We start from the raw sequence: 23,712 nt of genomic DNA on the forward strand, positions 1-23,712 counted from the left end.
ATCCAAATCATTTTATTTAAATGACAAAAAGTAGAGGACCCAGCACTGATCCTTATGGCACTCCACTGGTCACAGGCCACCAGTCTGAAAAACAACCCTCTATCACCGCCCTCTGTCTTCTACCTTTGAGCCAGTTCTGTATCCAAATGGCTAGGTCTCCCTGTATTCCATGAGATCTAACCTTGCTAACTAGTCTCCCACAGGGAACCTTGTCAAACGCCTCACTGAAGTCCATATAGATCACGTCTACTGCTCTGCCCTCATCAATCCTCTTTGTTACTTCATCAAAAAACTCAATCAAGTTTGTGAGACATGATTTCCCAAGCACAAAGCCATGTTGACTATCCCTAATCAGTCCATGTCTTTCCAAATACATGGACATACTGTCCCTCAGGATTCCCTCCAACAACTTGCTCACCACCGACATCGGACTTGCTAGTCTATAGTTCCCTGGTTTGTCCTTACCACCTTTCTTAAACAGTGGCACCATATTAGTCAATCTCCAGTCTTCTGGCACCTCACCTGTGACTATCAATGATCTTAGCAAAAGGCCAAGCAATCACTTCCCTGACTTCCCACAGAGTTCTAGGATACACCTGATCCTGGTTATTTATCCACTTTTATGTGTTTCAAGGCATCCAGCACTTCCTCCTCTGTAATATGGACATTTTTCAAGATGTCACCATCTATTTCCCTACATTCTATATCTTCCATGTCCTTTTCCACAGTAAATACTGATGCAAAATACTCATTTGGTATCTCCTCCATCTCCTTCAGCTCCACACAAAGACCGCCTTGCTGATCTTTGAGGGGCCTTATTCTCTCCATAGTTACCCTTTTGTCCTTAATATATTTGGATTCTCCTTAACTCTATTTGCCAAAGCTATCTCATGTCCGCTTTTTGCCCTCCTGATTTCCCTCTTAAGAATACTCTCTAAGGACTCACTTGATCTATCCTGTCTATACCTGACAAATGCTTCCTTATTTTTCTTAACCAAATCCTCAATTTCTTTAGTCATCCAGCATTCTCTATACCTACCAGCTTTTCCTTTCACCCTAACAGGAATGTACTGTCTCTGGACTCTCATTATCTGGTTTTGAAGTTTGAAAAATGATTTATCTCAAAGTACTTCACCTAAAATGACAACCACACAAAGATACACGGAAGCCATTTCTTTGACTGACCGAATATCTTGCAAAAGTGTCACACCTAAACTCATCATATGACCTCTAGTCAAGGATATTAAATCTAATTAGCCGTGAGACCTTTAGTCAAGGGTATAACATCTACTCATAGCCATAACAGCCAACTGGGCTATCACAGTAGTTCTCATATGCTTCTAATTGAAAGATTCCATTTCAAATTGAATAGTAATAAGTGCTCTTGTGGTTCTGGTAGTGTTTCTACTCTCAAATTCATGTTCCACCTGCTCCAGAGATGAGTGATAACATCAAACAAGTTCATAAGAAAAATAGTTCAAATGTTCTTGTATTTACAGATCAAACACTTAAATTATAAAACGATAAGAGGTAGGAGCAAAAGTAAGACCACTCAACCCATCAAGTCTGCTCCATCATTCAAAGAGATCATGGCTGATCTCATAATCCTCACCTCCATTTTCCTGCCTTTCCCCCAGAAATCATGATTTCCTTACCAATTAAATATCGGTGTCTCTCAGCCTTGAATACACTTAACAACCCAGCCTCAGTATCCGCCTGTGAAAAAGACTTCTGCAGAAGTACTACCCCCTGAGAAGGAATTCCTCCTCATCTCTGTCTTAAATTACTCAGACTTTGCCCTCTGATACTAGATGCAATGTTGTATATAACAGATATTAATGTGTTGATCACATCTTTTTTTAAATAAAAATTTTCAGAAATTGCACACAAGAAAGCAGAGGGTGTTTCAGTTGCTGACTGAACAGACTGGCTCTCTTTGACAAGAAAGAATGTCAAAATCCTGGAATTCTTTCCCTAGCAGCAGAGAGTGGGTACCAACACCATTTGTATTACAGCAGTTCATCATCACTTTTGCAATGGCAATTCAAAATGTACAGTAAATGCTGTGATGGCCACATCGTATGAGCGAATGAAAAAGATGTTACCAATGATTGAGCAATGAAAATTAAGGATGGCATGGGCAAGGGGTCAAAATTAAATATCTATGGATGTTTGGAGAGCTAGCAAAAGTTACAGAGATGTAGAGGGATGAATATGCATGAAACCCTGTGAATTAGTAGTAGGCTGTTTGATCTCTCGATCCTGCTCCATCTTTCATTAAGTTCATAGCTGGTCTGACTCCTGCCTCAACTTTTCATTTCTGCTCATGTCCAGATATAATTTGGGTCCCTATGTGAAGCCAAAGAAGGTGTTAAAATGAGGATGTGGAGTTTAACATTGAAAAAAAAAACCAATGAGCATTGAAGAAAGAACCTTAACGTCAGAAAACAAAACTGCCAAATGTAGAATCAGTAAGGAGGATGCCCTTCAAGTCTGCACGAACCAGTCTAAAACCATTCTGAATCGACACTAATCCCACTTTCTACCATTTAATACATAGCCTTGAATCTTGGGACATTTCAAATGCTCATTGTTTTATGATTTTGATGTTTCCCACTCAATTCCCTCCAGATGCATTCCGGATTCCTACCATTCTCTGGGTGAAAAAGAATTTCCTCAAAACCTCCTGCCTTTAACCTTAAAATTATGTCCGTTTGTTATTGACCTTTCAACTAAGGGTAACAGTTGCTTTCTATCCACCCTGTCTATGCCCCTCAATCAGTCCCCTCACAGCTTTTCTGCTCTAAACAATGATTATGTTTACTCTTCTCATCGGCAACTCAAGCCAAAATGCCTTCAGCTAACACCTAAATTCTCCATTGTTATACAATTTTGAAGGTAAAGAAGCCTGGTACTTACATGAATTGCCAGGAGACTGTGTAAGTAAACAAACAACCTAGAATTAATCATTTCCAGATGGGCATGACAACATTGTCTTGCAAAGATATCACACACCTGAACTCCAAGACCCATGCCACATCACCCAGACCAGCAGCAAGCACCGGCAAATGCTTAATTTAGATCATATTGTGAGGCTCAGAATGGACAACCATGGATAATCCAATCATGACATCCTACAGAATATGCAAGATAGCTTTGCTACTACAAAGATGAAACAAGCATCATTCAAGTGACATTAGTCTGCTAATCACTTGACATTCTGGCCTGTCAAAATTCTACAAACAATTCTTTTATAATGCAAATTAATTGATGAAATACTCTCAACCTACGTGGATGAGTGCAACTGCAACAACATTCAAGAAGTTTGACACCATCCAGAAAAGCCCATTTGATTGGCATCATGTCCACAAAAGTTCACTCTCTCCACCAGTGATGTTTGTTGCAGCAGTGGGTACCATTTACAATATGTATATATTTTCAACAATTTTCTGAAGACAGGTCATTTGCTTCTTTCATGAAGACTTCAAACAGTTGCATAACATTGATGTTTTCCAAGAGATTGACAGGGGGAAATTTGATTGAAAATTAATCGAGTTTTTTAGGAAATGACAAGGACAATTGATGAGGGCAGGGTGGTAGATGTTGCCTATATATGGACTTTAGCAAGGCATTTGACAAGTTCTCTCATGGCAGGTTAATACTAAAGGTGAAATCACTTGGGATCTGCCTAAGATGGATACAGAACTAGCTTAGTCATAGAAGACAAACAGTAGAGGTGGAAGTGTATTTTTCTGACTGGAGATCTGTAACCAGTGTTGTTCCACAGATAACATTGCAAGGACCTCTGTAGTTAGTAATATATATCAACGATTCATAGAAAATGTAAGTGGTCTGACTAGTAAATTTGCAGATGACACAAAAAAATGGAGGAGCAGCAGATAGTGAGAAGAATTGCCAAAGAATACAGTAGGATATATATAGATTGGGTATAAAGATAGATATAAAGATAGATAACTTAGGCAGAGAAATGGCAGATGCAGTTTAATCCAGAAAAATGAGAGTTGGTGCATTTTGGAAGATCTAATGTATGAGGAAAATGTACAGTAAATGCCAGAACCCTCAGGAGCATTAATACACAGAGGGATCTTGGTGAAATGATTCACAGTTCCTTAAAAGTGATGACACAAGTGAATAAGGTTATCAAGAAGGCATATGACACACTTGCCTTCATCCATCAGTTCACAGTGTATAAAAATTAACAAGATATGTTGCAGCTATATAGAACTTTAGTCAGAACATATTTGGAAAACAGCTCTGGTTGCCACACTACCAGAGGGATATAGAGGCTTTGGAAAGGATACAGAAACAGTTTACCAGGATGTTGCTTAGTTTGGAGGGTATTAGCTATGAGGAGAAATTGGACAAACTTGGTTTGTTATCACTTGAATGTCGAAGGATGAGAATCAACCTGTTGGAAGTTTTCAAAACTATGAGAGGCATGGATGGAATGGATAGTCGAATTCTCTTTCCCAGGGGAGAAATGTCAATTTCTAGAGGACATAAGTTAAAGGTAGGCACTTTTTTTAAGACAGCGTGCCTGGAATGTGGTGCCAGAGGAAGTGATGGAGGCAGATACATTAGTTAAAGAGATACCTTGACAGAAAAATGAATAGGCAGGAAATAGAGGGATACAGACTGTGTGGGGGTGAAAGGTATTTAGTTGAGAAAGGCATTATCTGTTGGCAGAGTCTTGTGGGGTTGAAGGGCCTATTCCTGTACTGTAATGCTCATTTTTCTTTGTTCTTTAAATGAATTTGTTGCATGACTCCAAAAACAACTTTTCCTTGTACAAAGTCACTCCTTAATTTTAATTCAACTCTATATAATGGGACTAGTTAAGAATCTTGGTACATTCGTCCAATTAATAATTTTCTGTCAATGCTTCCTCTGATTGTCACTTATGTGAAGTGAATAACTTACTCTCATACTCTCAATATTTTTATTGGTTTGTCTCTTTGATTACAATATTTTCTATGGACAAAATCTTGAAACACATCTTTAATAAGTTTTTTGGGGGGAGGATTAAGGGAGCAATTATCTCTTTGAGATCAAATATCCAGACTCTCCTGTAGCCTGACTCTCTTCAGCAGCAATCAAGGAAGAATTCTCTTGACTGTCCTCAGCCATCACCCACTTCCTAGAGGGTCCAGGGGATACATGCTTCCCCTTGATCACTGCTGTTGTTTTAATATCTAATTCTTACAACCTTTTCTGAAGGTTCCTTAGGTACTCTTAGTCCTGCATTAGGTCTTCTATTTAATATCCAACAATCATCTTTTGTATGTTTGCTCTCATCTCAGTAGAAGCATTTTAATTTATTTGCATTATTTTTAAGTTCTAATCTTTCTCTCCTTCGTTGTTTTGATATTTTCTGTTGTTCCTAAAACTAGCCTTTCTCTTCTGCAGTTTTTCTATTTCTCCAACTTTTTTACTGATTCCCATCTGACCACTTCTCCATTAATGAGCTGACAAATTAGAAGGAGAAGTAGACCACTCAGCTGTTCCAACCTCCACGGCCATGTATTAACATCATAACTGAACGGGCTAATATTATTGTTGTCAGCCAAAACTGCTTATTCTCAGATCTTTGATACTTGGAAGTCATCCTAGTAAGTCTTGTTCGCTACTGGAAGATTTTTGTGGAGTTCTTTCATTATCATGATTTTCCTAACATTCTCAAAAGCTTTCTTGAACTACAGTGATCAAAACCATTGAGCCTATAGCATTTATTTTCCTCCTGCAGAATCTACAAAAGGCTGCTTAAACTTGTTCCTTATATTGCTAAATTTTGATTAATAACCTTAGAGGACAAAGTAATATACATTTGAGTATTGCTAGTTCAACAGTTTCATAGTCTGTACATAGCTCTTCTGACATTCTGGTGTACAACTTTGCAGATGTATCCAGCAGGATATTTAGTAATATTAAAGTCTAAGTATCTTCTGGCTACTTCAACATCATGGCTATATTTTTTAATTGGGTCAAATATCTTTCAACTCTATTCTTTGTAAATGTACTCACTAAATGAAGGCATATAATTATATCAAATTCCTTATTGAAATCAGAATCATCCTCTGATTTATTATCCCTAATCTAATTTTTCTGAGTTCTCTCTGAGGTTAACAATTTTTTGTAATTCTATTTTCATTTCCATTGCTCCCATAATTTATATCTGGTCAAATCAAATTGTTTTTACTGTCATTTCTCTTTCTGTTTGTTTTGCTTGCATTGTTCTCTCTTCCTTTTCCCTTTTCTTCATTTGTACCTGTAACCCATTCTTTCATTTCTCTTTGTATTTCCCTGCCAATTTGTGCTTTTCTTTCTCATTTTTTTTTACAAAGGTATTGCTAATTCTCGCTGTATCACATCACTTACACATTTCTCTCCTATTAACTCTAAATGGTGGGTGGTCAAAGGAATCATATCACCCTCACAAATTTATGTTTTTACTTAATTTGTCCACTAGCTCTATCAGTTTAGCCTTAGTCAAAGTTTTCACAAAATCCATTGTTACATCTTCTACTTACAGAAAAACTTCAGGATTGATCAGTGCTAACTTAAATTCCAACCCATTAATATATTTAACCATGCCTCTTGTTTCTCAATCCATGATCAATGACATACTTGTTTCAATAAGGATTTGTAGATTCTCCTTAAATTCAACAACTTCAATCATACAAGAGGTCCCACTTTGTTATAAGCCGAGAAAATGCTTATCCTGTATGAGTTAGATCTTAGAGTGAAATCTCCATGGTCAGTTGCTGAATACATTCACAAGAAATCTCAGTGTAGAGTCATAGACATTTATAGCATGGAAAGAGACTCTTAGGCCGACCAGTTATCCTGAATTAATCTAGTTCCAATTGCCAACATTTAGCCCATATCCCTCTAAACCCTTCCTATTCATACACCCATACAAATGCCTTTTAAATGTTGTAATTGTACCAGCCTCCATCACTTCCTCTGGCAGCTCATTCTTTACATATAACACCCTCTGTGTGAAAAGGTTGCCCCTTAGGTCTCCTTTAAACCTTTGCCCTTTCACCTTAAACCTATGCCCTCTAGTTTTGGAATCCCTAACCTGGGGAAATGACCTTGGCTATTCACCCTATCCATGTCCCTCATGATTTTATAAATGCTTCAGGGAAAACAGCGCCAGCCTATTCAGCCTTTCCCTATGGCTCAAACACTCCTACTTTGGCAACATCCTTGCAAATCTTTTCTGAGCCCTTTTGAATTTCACAACATCCTTGATATAGCAGGGAGACCAGAATTGAACATTGTATTCCAAAAGTGGCCAAACCAACGTCCTGTTAAAGTGCAGCATAACATCCTAACTCCTATACTCAATGCACTGAGCAATAAAGGCAAGCATACCAAATGCTTTCTTCAATATCCTGTCTACCTGCAACTCCACTTTCAAGGAACTTTGAACCTGCATTCCAAGATCTCTTTGTTCAGCACCACTTCCCAGGACCTTACCATTAAGTGTATAACTTCTGCCCTGAATTGCCTTTCCAAAATGCACACCTCATGTGTATATAAATTAAACTCCATCTACCACTCCTCATCCCATTGGCCCATTTGATCAAAGTCCCGTTGTACTCTGAGATAATCTTTTTGGCTGTCCGTTACACCACTAATTTCACAAATATATTAACCATATATCCTATGTTCACATCCAAATCATTTATATAAATGATCCTATTTTAGGGACACACTGCAGATTGTCGACCTCCAAAAACCAACCGACTACCACCACCCTCTGTCACCTACTGTTGAGCCAGTTCTCTATCCAAATGGCTAGTTCTCTCTGTATTCCATGTAATATAACCTTGTTTACTAGTTTAAGAAAAAAGAACAATGAAAATTACAGCACAGGAACATACCCTTCAGCCCTCCAAGCCTGCACCAATCCATATCCTCTATCTAAGCCTGTTGCCTATTTTCTAAGGGTCTGTATCCCTCTGCTCCCTGCTCCTTCATGTACCTGTTGAGATACATCTTAAATGATGCTATCGTGCCCACCTCTACCACCTCCACTGGCAACATGTTCCAGGCACCCACCACCATCTGTGTAAGGAATTTTTCACGTATATCTCCCTTAAACTTTTCTCCTCTCACAATTGAACTCATGACCCCTAGTAATGGAGTCCCCCATTCTGGAGAAAAACTGTTTGCTATCTACCCTGTCTATACCTCTCATGATTTTGTTGACCTCAATCAGGTCCCTCCTAAACCTTCGTCTTTCTAATGAAAATAATCCTAATCTACTCAACCTCTCTTCATAGTTAGTGCCCTTCATACCAGGCAATATCCTGGTGAACTCCTCTGCACCCTCTCCAAACCATCCACATCCTTCCAGTAATGTGTGTAGTATTCCAAATGTGGCCAAACCAAAGTCCTATTGAACTGTAACATAACCTGCCAACTCTTGCCCTCAATACCTTGTCTAATGAAGGAAAGCATGCAGTATGCCTTCTTGACCACTCTATCAGCCTGGGTTGCCACCTTCAGGGAACAATGGATCTGAACACCCAGATCTCTCTGTACATTAATTTTCACCAGGGTTTTACAATTACAGTATAGCTTGCTCCTGAATTAGATTTTCCAAAATGCATCACCTCGCATTTGCTCGGATTGAACTCCATCTGCCATTTCTCTGCCCAACTCTCCCAACCTATCTATATTCTGCTGCATTCTCTGACAGTCCCCTTCACTACCTGCTACTCCACCAATCTTAGTGTCATATGCAAACTTACTAATCAGACCACCCGTACTTTCCTCCACATCATTCATGTATATCGCAAACAACAGTGGTCCCAACACTGTTCTCTGTGGAACATCGCTGGTCACAGTTCTCAATTTTGAGAAACCCCCTTCCACAACTACATTCTATCTCATGCTGCCAAGCCATTTCTCTATCCATCTAGCTAGTACACTGTGGCCCCCGTGTAACTTCACTTTCCCCATCAGCCTACCATGAGGAAGCTTATCAAATGCCTTACTGAAGTCCATCTATATGACATCCACAGTAACTTTGATACTTCACCAAAGAATTCTATTAATTTGGTAAGACACGATCTTCCCTGCACAAAATCACGTTGCCTTACACTGATAAGCCCATTTTCTTCTAAATGTAAATAGGTCTTATCCCTCAGTACCTTCTCCAGCAGCTTCCCTATCACTGACGTCAGGCTCACTGGGCTATAATTATCTGGATTATCGCGGCCACCCTTCTCAAACAAGGAGACAACATTAGCAATTCTCCAGTCCTCCAGGACCTCACCTGTATTCAAGGGTGTTGCGAAGATATCAGTTAAGGCCCCAGCTATTTCCTCTTTTGCTTCCCTCAATAACCTGAGCTAGATCTGGACCAGGGGATTTGTCCACCTTAATGCCTTTTAGAATACCCAACACTTCCTCCCTCCTTATGCCGACTTGACCTGAAGTAATCAAACAGCTATCCCTAATCTCAACATCCGTCATGTCCCTCTCCTCAGTGAATACCAACATAAAGTACTCATTAAGAATCTCACCCATCTCCTCTGACTCCCTGCATAACTTTGTACTTGAGTGAGCAAACCCTTTCTCGAGTTACCCTCTTGCTTCTTATGTATGAATAAAAAGCTTTGGGATTTGCTAAAGATATTTCATGACCCTTTTAGCCTTCTTACTTCCTTGTTTCAGATTGGTCCTACTTCCTATATTCTTCCAAAGCTTCATCTGTTTTCAGTCGCTTCGACCTTATGTATGCTTCCTTCTTCCTCTTAGCTAGTCTCATTATTTCATCTGTCATCCATGGTTCTCTAATTTTGCCATTTCTAACCCTCATTTTAACAGGTCCTGCACTCTAATCAACCTCTCTTTAAAAGCCTCACACATTTCAAATGTGGATTTACCCTCAAACACTTGCTCCCGATCCACATTCCACAGCTCCTGTGAATTTTGCTATAGTTGGCCTTCCCCCAATTTAGCACTCTTCCTTTAGGAATACTCTCGTCCTTGTCCATAAGTATTCTAAAACATATGGAATTAGGATCACTATTCCCAAAGTAATCACCGACTGAAACTTCAATCACGTTGCCTTGCTCATTCCCCAGTACCAGGTCTAGTATGACCCCTTCCCGAATTGGACTATTTACATACTGCTCTATAAAACCCTCCTGGATGCTTCTTACAAATTCTGCTCTATCTGGACCTCTAACATGAGGTGAATCCCAGTCAATGTTGAGAAGATTAAAATCTCCCACCACCACCATCCTGCTGCTCCTACATCTTTCCATAATCTGTGCACTTATTGTACCTCTATCTCACGTTCGCTGTTGGGAGGCCTGTATACAGCCCCAAGATTGTTACTGCATCCTTCAGCACAGCTGTGATATCCCCTCTGACTGCTAATGCAACTCCTCCACCCCTTTCACCTCTCTCTCTATCCTACCTGAAGTATCTATATCCTTGAATATTTAATTGCCAGTCATGCCCTTCCCTCAACCAAGTTTCAGTAATAGCAAAAACATCATACATCCAAGCCCTGAGTTCATCTGCCTTACCTACAAAGGTCTGGGAACGCCACACCACCCAATTCTATCTCCTTCCCAAGATCCACAAGTCTGACCACCCCGGCCGACCCATTGTCGCAGCATGCTCCTGCCCACCGAACTCATTTCCACGTACCTCGATGCTGTCCTATCCCCCCAGTCCAGGAATTCCCCACATACGTTCGAAGCACCACCAACGCCCTCCACCATTTCCAAGATGTCCGTTTCCCCAGCCCCCAACATCTCATCTTCACCATGGATATCCAATCCCTCTACACCTCCATTCGCCATGACTAAGGCCTCCAAGCCCTCTGTTTCTTTCTCTCCCGATGTCCCCAACAGAACCCTTCCACTGACACTCTCATTCATTTGGCTGAACTGGTTCTCACCCGTAACAATTTCTCCTTCGAATCCTTCCACTTCCTCCAGACCAAAGGGGTAGCCATGGGCACACGTATGGGCCCCAGCTATGCCTGTCTCTTTGTTGGCTACGTAGAGCAGTTGATCTTCCGTAATTACACCGGCACCACTCCCCACCTCTTCCTCCGCTACATTGATGACTGCATTGGCGCCACCTCGTGCTCCCGCGAGGAGGTTGAGCAATTCATCAACTTCACCAACACATTCCACCCTGACCTTAAATTTACCTGGACCATCTCTGACACATCCCTCCCCTTCCTGGACCTCTCCATCTCCATTAATGACGACCGACTTGACACTGTCATTTTGTACAAACCCACAGCTACCTGGATTACACATCTTCCCACCCCAACTCCTGCAAAAATGCCATCCTGTATTCCTAATTCCTCCGCCTCCGCTGTATCTGCTCCCAGGAGGACCAGTTGCACCACAGAACACACCAGATGGCCTCCTTCTTTAGAGACCGCAATTTCCCTTCCCACGTGGTTAAAGATGCCCTTCAACGCATCTCATCCACATCACGCATCTCCACCCTCAGACCCCACCCCTCCAACCATAGCAAGGACAGAACCCCCCGGTACTCACCTTCCACCTTACCAACCTTCGCATAAACCAAATCATCCGACAATCTTTCCGCCACTTCCAAACGGACCCCACTACCAGGGATATATTTCCCTCCCTACCCCTTTCCGCCTTCTGCAAAGACCATTCCCTCCGTGACTACCTGGTCAGGCCCATGCCCCTCCTAACAACCCACCCTCCCGTCTTCGTGCCTTGCCCTGCCACCGCAGCAATTGTAAAACCTGCGCCCATACCTCCTCCCTCACCTCCAACCAAGGCCCCAAAGGACCCTTCCACATCCATCAAAGTTTAACCGACACATGTCACTTATTGTATCTGTTGCTCCTGATGCAGTCTCCTCTGCATTGGGGAGACTGGACGCCTCCTCACAGAGCGCTTTAGGGAACATCTCCGGGACACCCACACCAATAAACCTCACTGCCCCGTGAGCCAACATTTCAACTCCCCTCCCACTCTGCCAAGGACATGCAGGTCCTGGGCCTCCTCCACCGCTGTTCCCTCACCACTCGACGCTTGAAGGAAGAACACCTCATTTTCCACCTCAGAACACTTCAACCCCAGGGCATCAATGTGGACTTCACCAGTTTCCTCATTTCCCCTCCCCCCACCTTACCCCAGTTCCATCCTTCCAGCTTAGCACTGTCCTCATGACCTGGATGAAGGGCTTTTGCCCAAAAAGTCGATTTTCTTACTCCTGGATGCTGTCCGACCTGCTGTGCTTTGCCAGCACCACTCTAATCTTACCTACTACCCTTCTTGCATTAAAACAAACGCACCTCAGACAATCTATCCCTCTGTGTTCATCATCCGCTCCTAGCCTACTCTTCCCCTTAGTCACGCTGACTTCATGATCTAGTTCCTTCCAGGCTATAGTTACTGCCTCCTTATTGTCCACTATCCTCCTCATTTGGTTTCCACCCCCCTGCCGCATTAGTTTAAACCCTCCCAAACAGCATTAGCAAAAACACCCCCTCAGATATTGGTTCCAGTCCGGCCCAGGTGTAGACCATCCAACTTGTAATAGTCACATCACCCCCCCGCATTGTCCCAATGTCCCAAAAATCAGAACCCCTACCCATCTCTCAAGCCACGCATTCATGCTGCCTCTTCTTTCATTCCTACTCTGACTAGCACATGGCACTGGTTACAATCCTGAGAATACTACTTCTGAGGTCTTACATTTTAAGTTGGCACCTAACTCCCTAAATTCTGCTTGTAGGGCCTCATCACATTTTTACTTTTCTCATTGGTGCACCATGACAACTGGCTGTTCACCATCCCGCTTCAGAATGTTCTGTAACTAATCTGAGACACCGTGCACCTGGGAGTCAACATACCATTTGGGAGTCACATTTTCAAGCATAGAACAGTCTATCTACTTGCCTTAGAATTGAATCCCCTATGATTATAGCCCTTTCTCTCTTTTTCTCACCCTTCTGTACAGCAGAGCCAGCCACGGTGTCGTGAACCTAGCTACTGCTACCTTCCCCTGGTGAGCCATTGCCACCAACAATATCCCAAACGATATACCTGCTTTGGAGGGAGATGACTGCAGGGGGCACCTGAAATGCTTTCCTGCTCTTTCTCTGCCTTTTGATCACCCACATTCTATCTCCCTCAGCAATCCTAATCTGAGGTGTAGACCATTCGCTGAACATGTTATCTTCAGCATCACAGATGCTCCAAAGTGAGTCCATCTGCAGCTCCAGAACTGTCATGCGGCTTAACAAGAGCTGCAGCTGGACACAGTTCCTGCACGTGAAGGAGTCAGGCACATCAGCCATGTCCTCGTGCTCCCACATTGAGCAAGGGGGGCATAACTCGGGTCTGAGATCTCCTGCCATTTTTAATCTTAAGATTAATTTAGTCCAACTATAATATCAAATAATAGATAAGTGAAAAAGAAAGCAAAAAGAAAAACCTTGGCAAACACCTTACTGACATCCATTTGGATCACGTCCAGCGCTCTGTCCTCATCAATTATCTGTTATTTCTTCAAAATACTCAATCAAGTTCATGAGACATGATTTCCCACACACAAAACCATGCTGACTTTCCCTAATCAGTCCTTGCATTTCCAAATATATATAAATCCTGTGCCTCAGAATTCCCTCCAACAACTTTCCCACCACTGATCTCAAGCTCATTGGTCTATAATTCCTTGGCTTTTCCTTACCATCTTTCATAAATAGCCGAATCACATTAATCAATCTCCAGTCTTCCACTGCTCATCCGTGGCTATCGATGATGCAAATATCTCAGCGAAGGGCCAAGCAATCATTTCTCTGGCTTCCCTAGGGTAGACCTGATCAGATCCCAGGGCTTTATCTACTTTTATGCATTTTAAGACATCTAACAGCAACTCCTCTATAGAAAAGGACACTTTTTAAGATTACGCCATTTATTTCCCCAACTTCTCTAGCTTCTATATCCTTCTCCTCAGAAAACATTGATGCAAAATATTCACATCTCCAGCAATTCCACACACAGGCAGACTAGCTGATTTTTCAGAGGCCCTCTGATTTTTCAGAGGCCCTCTTCTCTCCCTAGTTACTCTTTTGTCTTTAATATATTTACTGAAGCTCATTGGATTTTCCTTTACCATATTTGTCAAAACTATCTTATGTCTCTTTTCAGCTCTCCCGATTTTCCTCTTAAGTATACTACTACCTATATACTCTTCTTGGGATTCACTTATTCCCTGCTATCTATATCTGACAAATGCTACTTTCTTTTTCTTGACCAGAACTTCAATTTCTCTAGTCACCCAGCATTACCTACACCTATCAGCCTTACACTTCACGTTAACAGGTGGCAGCACAGTGACTCTGTGGTTAGCACTGCTGCCTCACAATGCTCGGGCTCTGGGTTCAATGCCAGCCTCAGGTGACTGTGTGGAGATTTTATGTTTTCCCCATGTCTGCGTGAGATCAAATTTGCAAGGAAATCTTAGTTATCTGCAAGAATAATAGGGTGGCAATGTTAAGGGATTTTAAGTTTCCAAGAATAGACTGGGACACAGTGCTCTGGCTTCCTCTCACAGTCAAAAGATCTGCAGTTTATGTAGATTGGCCATGTTAAATTTCCCCATAGTGTCCAGGGATGTGTAGGTTAGGTGAATTAGCCATGGGAAATGTAGGGATACAGAGACTGGGTAGGTCTAGATGGCATGTTCTTCAAAGTGATGTGTGTGGACTCGATGGGCTTGAATAGCCTGCTTCCACACTGAAGGGATTTCATGAACAAGAACATACTGTGTTTGGACTCTCATTCATTCATTTTTGAAGACTCCCCATTTTCCAGCCGTCCCTTTACCTGTTAATATCTACCTCCAATCAACTTAGAAAGATTTTGCTGAACACCATCAAAATTGTCCTTTCTCCAATTTAAACATTTAACATTAGATTGGGTCTATCCTTTTCCATCACCATTTTAAAATTTATAGAATTATGATTGCTGGCCCCAAAGTGCTCCCACAATGACCCTTCAGTGATTTGCCCTGGCTTATTTTCCGGAGAAAGTCAGGTTTTGCTCCTTCTCTCATAGGTACTTCCACATGCTGGATCAAAAGATTTTCTTGTACACACTTAACAAATTCCTTTTTAGCCAAGATCTTAACATTATGGCAGTTTGACTGGGACAATACATCCATCCTGGGACAGGCTAAACAAAGACACGCATAGGAATTCCTAGAGGCCTGGCATTCAAACCGGAACTCCATTAACAAACATATTTGGACCCCATTTACCAACTTCTGAGAAAAAGAACTGGAAATGATATCATCTACCACAACAAACTGAGACAGATAAATAGCAAACGGGGCAGAACACCAACACTTCACCGGAGGATCATTGATGATGTTACCGAGCACGGTGACGAAACGTCTGAGAACAATGTCTCAGCGAACAAATTCACAACCTGATCTACAAACTGAACTACAAATCTTCTCCAAAATCTGGAAGTCCCAGTCTATTTTTGGAAAGTTAAAATCCCTTACCATTGCCATCCTATTATTCTTGCAGATAACTAAGATCTCCTTGCAAATTTGCATCTCAATTTCTCAATGACTACTGGGTGTGTGAATGGGGAGAGGGGGGAGCTACATAGTACAATCCCAATAAGCGGATTATCCCCTTCTTATTTCTCAGTTCCACCCAAAGCACTTCCCTGGATGTACTCTCCAGAACATCTTCCCTAAGCACAGCCATGATGTTATCCCTAATCAAAAGTGCTATTCCCATCTTGTCTTGTCTTTCTATCCTAACTATAGCATCTATACTCTGGAACATTAAGCTGCCGGTCCTATCCATCTCTGTGCCACATTTCTATAATATCAATGATATCCCAGTCCTGTTACCAACCTTGTCCTGAGATCATCTACATTGTCTGTCAGGCCTCTTGCGTTGAAATAAATGCAGTTTTTTTCAGTCCTACATCACTCCCTGTTTTGTTGCTGCCTGCTTTTTGCCTTGACTGACTGACTTACTCATTTTGCCAACTACACTAGTTACAGACTGCTCTCTTTTCACACTCACCATCTCTCTGCATCCCAACGGCATATTCCCTCTCCCCTCCATGCTCTCCACCTTTCCTCCCCTCCACCCTCTCTTCTTTCCCTCTTACCCCACCCCACCATGCCATCCCCCAATGTTGCCAGGGCTGGATGGTTTGAGTTATAGGAAGAGGCCAAATAGCCTGGGGCTGTTTTCCTTGGAGAGTAGGAGGCTGAAGGGTGACCTTATAGAACTTAATAAAGTTATGAGGGGCATGATACGGTAAATAGACAAAGTCTTTTCCCCAGAGTAGATGAGTTCAGAACTGAGGGCATAGGTTTAAGGTGAGAAAAGAAAGAGTTAAAAAGGATCTAAAGGACAACATTTCACACAGAGCTTGGTGTGTATATGGAATGAACTGCCAGAGGCAATGGTGGAGACTGGAACAATTACAACATTTAAAAGGCATCTGGATGGGTATATGAATAGGAAGGGTTTAGAGGGATATGCGCCAAATGCTGGTAAATGGAAGTAGATTAATTTAGGATATCTGGTCAGTATGGACGAATTGGACCAAAGAGTCTGTATCTGTGTTGTACATCTTTACTACTCTATACCTCCATAACTGTATCATTTCCACAGCTTGGAGAGTCTAGAACTAAGAAGCATAGTCTAAATATTAGGGCTTGACCATAGATGTTAGGAAGCATTTTTACACACAAAGGGTGGTAGAGGTTTGGAACTTTCTTCCATTAATGGCAGTGGATGCTGGATCAGTTGTTAGTCTTAAAACTAATTTTTTGTTCAGCAAAGGTATGAAAAGATATGGGTCAAACACATGTATATGGAGTTAAGCCACATGCCAACCATGATCTCATTGAATTGCGGAATAGTCTTGAAGGACTGAATGGTCTATGCCTGCTTCAATGTTTCTATGTAACCTGTAAGGATCACTTTATACTTAGTACATCCTTCAGTTTTTGGAAATCCCCTATGGGGATGGATTTGATTATCAGCTCAACAATTCTGTTTGCTAGTTTAGATTAGATTAGATTACTTACAGTGTGGAAACAGGCCCTTCGGCCCAACAAGTCCACACCGCCCCGCCGAAGCGCAACCCACCCATACCCCTACCCCTACATTTACCCCTAACCTAACACTACGGGCAATTTAGCATGGCCAATTCACCTGACCTGCACATCTTTTGGATTGTGGGAGGAAACCGGAGCACCCGGAGGAAACCCACGCAGACACGGGGAGAACGTGCAAACTCCACACAGTCAGTTGCCTGAGGCGGGAATTGAACCCGGGTCTCTGGCGCTGTGAGGCAGCAGTGCTAACCACTGTGCCACCGTGCCGCCCAGTTCCTCATCTGAAAATTCACAACATGAGCTAATTTCTATGCATTGGCTGATGAAGTGGCCTATAGGTTCTAGAAGCATCAATTTTAAATGCTATGATTTCTGGTCAGCAAATAGAAAAGATTAATCTGATTATAAATTGGTCTTCTATCTTGTCCAAGTCTTTTGGCAATTACTTTGCTCTTCAGCTGTTAATGCTGAGACGTTAAGACTGTGTAGATCTTTAATCCCAATTGCTAAGCACATTTTAACGGCTTGCTTTTCTACATTGCACACACTTGAATCTAGAAACCATGGCTCTGATTGCCATTTAAACACTTGAAATTCTATTTGGAGGTCTGCTATGTCCAATTTAAAATAGGAAAGTTTGGGAACATTAAATATGTCTTGGAAATTCTCTTACTTTGTAACAATTTGTAGGCTGCCTGATCAGTTGCTTTTCTTTAGCAAGTTAATCTTGCCTCTTGGTAGGAGTTTGTCTGCTTTCCATGAGCTATGTTTTCAATTGTAAATTTACTTGATTGATACCATTATGGACCTCTTTAGTATGATGCTTACCTCAGTCCACCATGTCATGTAAAGATAACAATCAATCACTTTTCATGAACTGATTAACTCTGGAGTAATTTACTTACATAAATAAAATAAACTATAAGCTATAAAGCAGATATTCCAGCAAAGTTGCTGACTTCTGTGTGTGGAGTTTGCAATCCCATAGTAGACCACTGCCAAACAGGGTCACAGCATTCCACACAGAGTAAATAGAGCTGTTAAAATGCAAGGTACACTTACAACAATTTCCATATCCCTTGATGTCATTTGTATCCAGAAATCAATTGATCTGTATCTTAAATATGCTCAATTTTTGAGCTACCACAAATGTCTGAGAATGTGAATTCCAAAGATTCATCATCCTTTGAGTGAAGGAATGCCTCCTCGATGTAGTTTTGAATGGCTTGCTCCTTATTCTAAGACTGTATCCTTCATTCAAATCCCACAGCATTTACTTTGTCTGGTTCTTTAAAAAAATTGTAAGTTTCACAGAAATTATGTTTAATTCATCTAAACACTAAAGGATACAGGCCCAGCCTAATCAATTTCTTCACTTCACACAGTCTGGCTAAGACTATCCTCATCTTGAGAACCTTCAATTCAGGGTAAATACATCTTTCCTGAACTAAAGGTCACACTATATTCCCAGTATGGTTTAATCAAGGTTCTATAACATTGAACCAAGATGTCTTTACCCCTATATTCAAATCATCTTGCAATAAAGGCATTCATGATTATTTGCTGCTCCAGTGTGTTAACTTTCATTGACTTATGAAGAAGGGCACCTAGTCCCTTTGGAGATCAATACTTCCTCATTTCTCACCCTTTAAGAAATGTCCTACTCCTCCAGGATAATCTCACATATATTTGCATTATATTCCTTGATCCACAATTTCCTGTCCAAATCCCCTTGAAACTTCTTTACGTTATCTTCATTACATTTATGCCCACCTAGCTTTGTATTACCTGAAAATCTGGCAATGATATATTTGGCTTTCACTTCAAATTTATTGATACAGATTGTGAAAATCTGGGAAGTAATTAGTAATCTTTTGTGACATCCTACCAATCTGAAAATGGCCAGTTTTTTCCTACTGTTTGTTTTCTTTCTGATAACTAAACCTCAAACAAAGTTGAAATATTACCCAGATCGCGTGCGCTCTAATTTTGTTCGTTAACCTCCTTTTTAGAACTTTCTGAAAGACTTCTGAAAATCCAAATGACTTACATCCACTGTTAGCTCCCAATCTATGCTGTGGTTCTGTTCACCGAGCTGGATGTTTTTGTTGCAAACGTTTCGTCCCCTGTCTAGGTGACATCCTCAGTACTTGGGAGCCTCCTGTGAAGCGCTTCTGTGGTGTTTCCTCCGGCATTTATAGTGGCCTGTCCCTGCCGCTTCCGGTTGTCAGTTTCAGCTGTCCGCTGTAGTGGCCGGTGTATTGGGTCCAGGTCGATGTGTTTGCCGATGGAGTTTGTGGATGATCCGGATTTTGTACACTACATTAGTTTCCCAATCTATTCCACCAGTAACTTCCTCAAAACCCTTTAGCAGTTTTGTCACACAATTTTGTTTTCTTAAGTTCAAATTATTTCTGCCCAATCAGATAACTAGTTTCAAAAAGTGTACCTATCACATCACTGAAAATCAATTCTGGCAATTTCCAAATTGCTGATGTCAAGCTTATAGGTCTGTAGTTCCGCGTTTTCATTCTCGCTCCCTTCTTAAAGAGTGCAGCTATATTTGTAACTTTCCACTACAAGGTCAAGGCAATATTCAGATATAGAACGCAAAAAGCCAGTTTGGTACATCAATTACACCATTCTACATCCTCAGTCATCATTCAGTGAGTAGCACTCACAGAAACAAAATGCTGTAGGTTTAATCCCCCTATAAGTGAGAAGACTTTATCATACTGTGCCACACTGTTGAAACTATTATAAATCAAATACAATATTAAACTGAGGTCCTGACTGTTGAACATAAAATATTAAATTACATTATTTTGAAGAACAAGATGTTAATTTAAAGGGGTAACCTGACCAAACTTTTCTCCACAATCAAAAGCACGGAAATTGGTAATTCATGTTTGGCATTCTGCTGTGAAGAAATCAGTTGCTGCCTTTTTGGCATTAATCAGAATGATGCCAGGAATGGATGGTTTGAGTTATGAGGAGAGGCTATATAAACTGGGATTTTTTTTTCACTAGAGCATAAGAGGTTGAGAGGTGACAATTTGGAGGGTTATAAAATGTTGAAAGGTACAGATAAGGTGCAAGTCATGTGTCTTTTCCCTAGGGTGGGGAATTTCAAGACAAGGGTCTATATTTTTAACTTGTGAGAAGAAAGATTCAAAAAAGAAAGGAGGGGCAACTTTTATTTCAAAGAGAGTGGTTTATGTGTGGAATGAACTTCCAGAGAAAATAGTGGATGCGGATACATTTACAGCATTTAGAAGACATTTAGATAAGTACATGAAGAAGAAATATTTGGAGGGATATGGGCCAAGCACAGGCAGATGGGTGTAGATTAGTTTGGGATTATGCTTGATATGCACTGGTTGGACCAAAGGATCTGATTTCATGCTGTATGACTCTATGACTCAAAAGCAATGACTCCACTTCAAAAATATTGCATTGACCAAAAAGATGATCTGGATTGCCCTGCAGTAGAGAGACTCCTAATCTAAATATGTCTTTTTTTGATGTATTAGTAAATCTCATTAATATAATCATGTAAGGGTAAGTTTTGGAACATTGTTACAACCTTGAAAGATTGCTAAGCAAACTTTCAGAATACAGATCTAAAAAAATCCAAGTCTTTCTCAATATATAATTTCAGTTACATTACACTGTAAACTTTTGCTATAAATTCTGTGTCTTACGATCTTATACTCCACAACCACCTGATGATGGTGCAGTGCTCTGAAAGCTAGGTCTTCCAAATAAACTTTGTAACCCCAGTCCAACACCGGCACCTCCAAATCAAGAATATAGATCAAACTTCATACCACCATTTCCCAAACTAAACAAATTACTCAAAACCTTTCTCTGTTTCTCCATCTCCAATTGAGTTTAGGTGTGTTCAAAATTGTAGAAAGCATTATGAATGTTTTTTGTCTTATTACGTCAGCAAGGTAACGTGGTCTTCAGTGCTGAATTTATTTATGTTTTATCTCTAATTGTACAACAAACAAACATGCAGAAGGCTATCAGTAGTTGTCAAGAAAGACACACTGTGCCAATCATTGCAGCACCAATTGTCATTGGCAATCAGAATTATAGTGAAGGAAGTGGTAAGCAATCAAATATTTGACAGATAACCAAAAATAGAAGCACAACAGATGGTGGACAGTAAGACGTCAAAACTCAAAAGATCCCTTTGTTTTGTTTAATATAAGACATACTTCTGTCCAAAGGATGTACTTGATTTCTGGCTTTGCCTGTGGGATGTTGAAATCTATGTCTCAATGTGAATACAAAGCAGATCCAACACTGTCTGTCACACTAAAGAGCTCAAGAATGGATTTAGCCTTGCTGAATACCAGCTCTATTAAGAATGATTGACAGGTGATGAATGCCACAATTGTTAGCAGCTACAGAACCTATTGGGCTCCATTTACAGAATGCAAAATAAATATGCAATCCGCTTGAAAAATGACTGTCAACATTTCATTTTACAGAACCATCCTCCTTCTTAAGCGAAATCTTAGATCATAAATCAGAAAGCATAAACACTTAATTTTTACTAACACTAAATTGTTAAAATGAAGAAACATCTGACAAGTCACCTGGAGCATCCATGTACGCTTAGTGAAATGATAGATTAAAATATATCAGCATCCAATTAATTTCATTGCTATCATCTGCAGAATATAACATAATAGAATTGTTGATGAATCATGATAATCAGTCTCTATCAATAGTTTAGTCTATAGCAGACTTGGACATTCAGGAATGGAAACCAGAGTTATTCAAATTTTTGAGAAGTACAAGTTCAAAACCAAGTATTCCTTTCAAATCTGTTATGCTAGCTATATTTCAAGTCTCAGGCTACTCAGAATGCATCCAAAAATCATATTTTCTGAAATAATTCAATCTCATTTGAATGAATCAATTCAAACTATTTTCAAAAGTCCTTCAATAATATATGACATGATGAATATGATTAAAGAAAAAAATTGACCATAAAACAAAAAATACAGAGAGAGCAAAGCAGTAGGGAAGCATTCAAGTGGAAGAAATATAAAAAGTGTAGATCTACAAGGATCAAAGCTCTACTTAGTTCTGATTTCTAAGGTACACAAAGGACATGGAGGCAATTTCTTTAAAAACACAATCTACTTGAAAAAATTAACTGTCAGCTTTCATTCAGACAAGGCCTTCCTATCTCAGGTGAAATTTATGAGAAGGAATTTATAAAACCCTTTCTTTTGGGAAAATCTGCCAAATCTGCCAAAAACTAAGATGGAACTAGAAATTAACTTGGAGAAATGTAAGACTAATTTACAAAGAACATCTCAAAGTTGGGAGATTACAGTTACTCAGAAATAATGTACAGGTCAAGCACTTTGTTTTTAAGAGGAGAGAAGTAGAAGAAATCTGTTTGAGATCTTTAGATTTACAAATGAATTGGGGAATCCCAAACTAGAGTTTTGAATAAAACATATTTTCTCATAAATGCAAATGGGAAATTAAGGAGAAATATCTTTACTCCGGGTGGGAATAGAATTTGGATCTTGTAACCACAGGATATGATTGCGGAAAATCACTTAGATGTTTTAAAAGGAAGTTAGATGAATACATGAGAGAAGAAAGAACAGAAACACACACTGGAAAATATGATAAGGTAGGTGCAATGGGAAAATATAATGGGTGAAGAATAAATTATGACACAGCGAGAAATCATTAATGTTTATAATTTTATTCTTTTTCCACTTCATTTCTGCTTTCTTTTAGAGTTTTAAGTGTGACTGCATTGAAGTTTTACTTTTATAAGCATTGGTTTAAACCTAGGAATGACTGTGCTTTGTTTCAGTCAAAACCAAATAGCTATGTATCAGTAGCAATGACATTTTACCGGAGGACATTCTTTTTGTGCATTATATTTACAGCTGTCATTGTGACCGAACTATTGTTTTCTCACATAGATCAGTAGGCTATCGACATTTGAAAAATAACACTGTTTTCCACTGTTTAAAAAGAAGTGTTCTTAATTTATTAATCTGGATGACCTTGGAACGACAAGCCAAGAAAGACAATAAGAAGCCTTAGACATGCAGTGAGCAATCATATAAAAATGATTTTTAATGTATGGACATTATAACCTAATACTGTAATAATATTTCAGAGATGCATCACAGATATGTAAGCAGCTTAACTGGTGAAGTTGGCAGACTTTGCAAAACTTGTGAGAAAGAATTGATCAAACTCTTCAGTTTTTGGAAAAAGTGAAATGGAGCTGGAAACTGAGATTAAGGGAGACTCTACTTTGGGTATCCATCAGCTGGGAGGATAGCTGGACAAACATCAGATTCCTTGAGGCAGACAATAGCACCAACATCAAGACCATGAACATCAAAACCAAATCTGTTGGGCCAGCCAAATGCTTAAGGATGACTGAGTTCCAACTACCAAAGCTAATCTTCCTCAACCTGATCATGGAAGGCACCCGAATGAGAGAATGACAAAGACTGCCCCTCTGTTTTCATTCTGTTCTATTATTTATTTCATTTATTTATTTTA

The sequence above is a fragment of the Chiloscyllium plagiosum genome, chromosome 3, assembly GCF_004010195.1.
Source record: "Chiloscyllium plagiosum isolate BGI_BamShark_2017 chromosome 3, ASM401019v2, whole genome shotgun sequence".
Lineage (NCBI taxonomy): Eukaryota > Metazoa > Chordata > Chondrichthyes > Orectolobiformes > Hemiscylliidae > Chiloscyllium > Chiloscyllium plagiosum.